The sequence below is a fragment of the Dysidea avara genome, chromosome 5, assembly GCF_963678975.1.
Source record: "Dysidea avara chromosome 5, odDysAvar1.4, whole genome shotgun sequence".
Lineage (NCBI taxonomy): Eukaryota > Metazoa > Porifera > Demospongiae > Dictyoceratida > Dysideidae > Dysidea > Dysidea avara.
Genome location: NC_089276.1, coordinates 3,477,619 through 3,483,618, shown reverse-complemented (window position 1 = coordinate 3,483,618; position 6,000 = coordinate 3,477,619).

The window sequence follows — 6,000 nt, the reverse complement described above, 5'->3', positions numbered from 1 at the left end:
ACGTCTTCCAATTAAGACTAATCATGAGTACCTTATTTTTATTTATTTATATTTGCTTTACAGCAATAGCAGCATAATGGTAGCTGTAGAAGCTATATAAGTATGTTGAGGGTCCACTGGCAACCCAGTGTCCTGGGCTAAGCATGATTGTTAATTAAAGGATTTGGTGGCTTGGGGCACTTGTTACAATGGCTACAGAGGCATAGAAAATTAGCAGTGCAAGCATTATTTGAGTCAAAATTAGTTTTAAAATGATTCTAGAGCTATTCTTAGTTAGTAGTTTTTCTTGGTTGTAGGTAAATGGTAGGTAAACTAAGATCACAATAGCTACTATTGATGGTAATGCCGGCATTCCAAATCTGTGGTAACAACAGTATATGTGCTACCCATGTGATCTTAGTTTAGCTACAGATAGCTCTGAACTCACAGATGGCTATGAAAGGTTTGTGGGGAAAAGGTGGAGTAGAAGGTCAAAGTACTGGTATGCAGTGTTGGGACAGTTACTTTTTAAATGCATCAAGAGTTCATAATACTTACTTAGGTAGCTAACACATTACATTTGCAAGTAAAGTAATTTGAGTTATTTTTTACAGCATATTTTGTTATATTACTTCGTTACCACATAAGTAATATTATTACATAACGCGTTACCCTCAACACTGCTGGCCATGCTTTCAAAGTTTATCTACCTGGGAAAATAAATGTGGGTGACCAGGCTTTGCCTTCAGTGCACTGGGGCTAACTGGGCAATAACTGGTAAAACTTCCTGTGGTGACCCAGCAATGAAACATTTTTTGATTATGTGCGTGACCTATTTCTAGTTATATATCAAGAGTGTATTGTTGGTTTAATATAATAATTATCATTAGTAGTCATCACTGGTAGTAATCGTATTCATACACAAAGCCTTACGCAGGAGGTATTTACAATACTATAATAGCACTGATTCAATCAGGAAGCCGCCATTAACCACTGATCATGAACTGGTTGTAATTGTGTTATCGTACCTATGGCTAGATGGTTACCATATATAGCATTAATTTTATTCTTTAGCTAGAAGGAATTCCCTTACTATTATAATACATGCATGTTGTTGAATCACTGTTGATGAAGAAAGATAGGTGGCTACAATCAGGCTCGCAATTAGGCAACAGCATGTAATGCACTGATGAGATAACTAGGGGACTGCTTGGCCTAATTTGATTTGAAATTTGTAGCCCCACTAGTGGGGCATTTGATGGTTTTGACCATTTGAAATTGTATAGTATTTGTTTATACCTTACCAGCTATACATAAGGATTAACCTAAGTTTATTGTAGTCATGCTATGTGGGGATTTTTAAAGCCGAATTCCACCTTTTCCTGGGAGGGAGATAACAATGATAGGTGCATAAGCTGCAGTTACAAAACCTGTATTATGACTGTACATAGACCACCAAACAGTGATTCAATGTTCCATCTTATTCAACATGTATTCCACAATAATCCCACTGCCATAATTTGGGACGGATGAGATGTAAATAAATTTACCTTCTATCAATTTTAAACTGGACAACTAATTCATCCTCAGAAAACAAGTATCATTTTGTAACCTTTTAGCTAGCTACTGGACTTATTCTCTGAAAATAATAAATTATATAATAATAAATGGAATAAGCAATCATGTGATGCTGTTTAGTTAATGAGAATCTAACATTAGAACAAGATATGAAAGACCAGTCACATCAGTGCAAAATATTCTTATGACCAAAAACAGATTGCTTATAAGTTCTAGCTGAAATCGTCAGTAGTTTATTCAATTGATCATCATGTATGTTATACATAAAATTGCAGCAGAAATTACCTGCACTAATTACCACTGATGGTTAGGTGGTCTAATTAATTAATGAGATCTGACTGTATAATAACATACATGATGATCAGTTGAATAAAACTACTGACGATTTCAGCTAGAACTTATAAGCAATCTGTTTTTGGTCATAAGAATATTTTGCACTGATGTGACTGGTCTTTCATATCTTGTTCTAATGTAAGATTCTCATTAACTAAACAGCATCACATGATTGCTTATTCCATTATTATTATATAATTTTTTTTTCAGAGAATAAGTCCAGTAGCTAGCTAAAAGGTTACAAAATGATACTTGTTTTCTGAGGATGAATTAGTTGTCCAGTTTAAAATTGATAGAAGGTAAATTTAGTTACATCTCATCCGTCCCAAATTATGGCAGTGGGATTATTGTGGAATGCATGTTGAATAAGATGGTGTATTATATAAGTTTGATTGATTTGATTTCTCTGGGTAATGGCTTGGTTAAATGTTTTTTAAGTACCATACAACATACATACACACTGTGACTGTTTCAGCAAAATTCTACCTAGTTGCAATAGCATCCTTTTGAGGAAAAAGGGGGAAAAGTAAAATTATGCATGCTATGAAAAAATATTTAACCAAGCCATTACCCAGAGAAATCAAATCAATCAAATTTATATAATACACCATCTTATTTGCCTGCTCATTGATCTAACTTCTGTTTGTATTGGTCTGCAAAATTTGGATTGGCTTAAAATGTTACCATGAATATGCAAGTCAACCAAGGCATAGTTTTGCACGGTGATCACTTGCACATAAAAGTATGGGGCTTTTAAAGAAGAAATGATGACTACATCTACTGCACCGTAAACAAATGCACGTGACATGCATAATTGAGGCTGCAGAAATGAAACAAATGGCAGCGATTTTAAGCTCTTGTAGTTAATTTTCAGTATAGCCTGGCATTGTACAAATCTAATTTTTTGTTTTCCTACTGTCTAGCACTATAATTCTAAAACTATAATAGGCTGAAAATTCAGTTGCTAACCCATTCCTTGAGAAAATGTAGATAATGCAAAAAAATTAAAAGAAATTTGAAAATTGTGTGAACTATTGTTGAGGCAGTCACATAATTATCACAATCTCCAAATCCTCCTAAATAGCTATCAGTCGCTATAGTTAGTCTACATTACCTGCAATGGCTTCAGTATTCTGAATCTCAGGGTATTCCTGAAACGGCTGCAGTTTGCACTCCAACTGTTGCAATAATAAGTCCTGCCATTCAACAGACCAGTAAACACAGCAAAACTGCTGGCGGTATTTTGTTGTAATTGTCTCTTTCTGCAATTGCTAGAATATGGTGGTGTAAGAGTTACTATGTAAAAAGGAAATCCACAAGCCTGAAACAGAGTTAACGTATCATAAAAATTGGAATTCAAAAGAGGAAATAGGGATCAATGAAAATAAGAAAGGATTGTTGAAATGGTAATGAATTACAATTTTTCTTTTGACTGTACTCTTTCTTGTTAAAATAAGTAAAAAGTTCTGTGAAGTCAAAATAAGGATTATTCGTAGTTTACAAATGTTGCGCACTCAGATAAATTTTCACTACAGACAGATTTGGATGAATTGCAGAGCAGATACTACTTCTATGATGTTCAGCTGATTGTTCTATTAGAGTAGTTCATTGACTGCTCTATTAGAGTATTTTTAGCATTACAGCATCTCATCTGCATTCATACTGGTCGAGAACATTAAGAATCTGCAGATTTGATTGTCACTCAGTATTGTGTGAGTGGATGAGGGACCATTTGCAGTAAAGGGTACAACTTCGGCATTGTTATATAGTCTGGCTGGATCACTTGCAGCATAGACTAACTATGGTGTGACAGATACTCTAATAGAACAGCCTCTTAACCATAATAGAGGACACACTAACTGCCAGTGACATCTTGGTTACCGACCAACAGCCTCTTAACCATATTACAGAACACACTAATTGCCAGTGACATCTTGGTTACCTACCCTAGTCATGAAGTGGTGTCCTGTGCGTCTATGTTGCAAAACATACTCAGATCAATATATACTCTAATAGAACAGTCACTTACTACAATAATCAAATACTGAAAAATCACTCATATAGGCACATTGTTGATTAAGTACTTAAAGCACTGCATGTAACTCACAGCTACATGTATGGAGTTTTCACCAATGATGGAACATTTCAGAGCATCAAGGTAATCATTGTAGAGTTTCGGTTTTTTCACCAGTGTTGCTGTATCATGAGTCCCTAAAAGGATTAATAAGTGGGAGGTGGTGCAGTGGGCAAAAGGTAGACTACAAAATGGATGGGATGATGATTGAAGGCACCAGACCACAAAACAGCCTGTCAAATGTAGCAAAAATATGCCAAAATCATAATCACTATCTGTCCAGAGTGTTTTAATCCTCTATACATGTCCCTGGTGCTCACAGGCCTGTACAAACGGTTATGCAGACTGCCAGAAAGTCATCTATCAAAAGCATACCTGACAAGCTGAAGGGAACTTGACGAGGAAACTGTTAGCCTGATAGTGCAGCACTTCATGCTGGTGTCATCTCAGTTTAGGCCCATATTTTCAAACTCTTAAGGTTTTTTTTTTTTTTTTTTTTTTTTTGTTTTGTTTTGTTTTTGTTTTTACTGTGAAAACTTCACAAACAGAAGAATATACACAGATATAATATAATAAATAATGTTAGCTATTGATTGCAAAATAATAGTTATGTAGCAGAGATTTGAGTATGTCAGTGTTTTCTGCTTCAAAGATGTAGCGAGGTAGTACGTTCCATTGCCTTGATGTTGATGGTATAAAGGAATACTTGTAAGTGTCAGTGTTACAAAATGGTTCAATGAGTCTGAACATATGGCATGAGCTGGTCTGTACCTGGTATTGTGATGTCTGCAGATGAAACTCGGGTATGTATTCAGGTGGTAAATAGACATTTTGTTTAAGAATGTTGTATAGCATAGTTAAGGAGAGCTGTTCTCTTCGAGACTACTCTAGTGATTCCCACTTAAGTTCGTTAACCATCTGTGTTACACTGACATGATAGGAGTATATACCTTTGACATATCGTGCAGCACGCCTCTGAACCTTTTCTAAAGCGATCTTGTCGGTTGTTAAATGAGGGTTCCAGACTGTAGTTGCATATTCAAGTTTAGGGCGTACTAGGCTAAGGTAGGCTCTCTCTCTAAGGTGAATAGATGATGTCCTCAAGTTACGCTTTAGCAGACCACGCATCTGATTTGCTTTGGAGGTGATAGATTGAATATGTAGGTGCCACTTCAGATCACTCTGAATAATGTTGCCTAAATATTTGTAATGTTCAACAGGTGAGAGGAGATGATTGTGTAGTCTGTAGGGAGTAATAATTTTATTTCTTCTAGGATGTAAAACAGTCATGGTAAAGTACTTTGATACATTTGGTCTCATCAGCCATCTCTGCTGCCATTCTTGTAATGCACATAAATCTTCTTGTAACCTCTCAGCATCTTCAGGGGTACGGATAGCCTTATATATTATACAGTCATCAGTGAAAAGTTTAATAGAACTATGTAAAATGGATTCCGGTAGATCATTGATATAGATGGAGAAAAGAGTAGGGCCAAGGACTGTGCCTTGAGGGACACCAGACAGTACTGGGCATCTGGGAGATGAAATACCATCTAGCGACAGTACTGGGCATCTGGGAGATGGTTATGGTCAACTAAAATACTGCTTGTTGCACTTTTGGTGATAGCTAGCCATTGCTAATAAGCCCACACCTACATTTACTGGCCTATTACAGTGCATCATCTATTCTAATTGGTGGGGAGATTTAAAGCTGTTAGTGTTAATAACTCAAGAGCTTTAACATGGTTTGTGAATGGCTTTGAAACATTACTACATGTCAAATAGCTGGGTAGGTAATTATGTTTTTGCCAAGATAATTGGTGAAAAACAACCAGCAGACACGTGCACATGGACAGGGACAGAAAAAACCCACTAGGAAAGGCTTGCTTTAGTGATATGGGTTCCAGGGTACAAAACAATAATTATTTGAATCCACATTATTTCTTGCAGCATCACTAAGAAAACACAATTAATAGGACTTTTTTAGTATTGGTCTCTATGCCTACTAGTACAGAACTGTTCTAAGCAACAATACC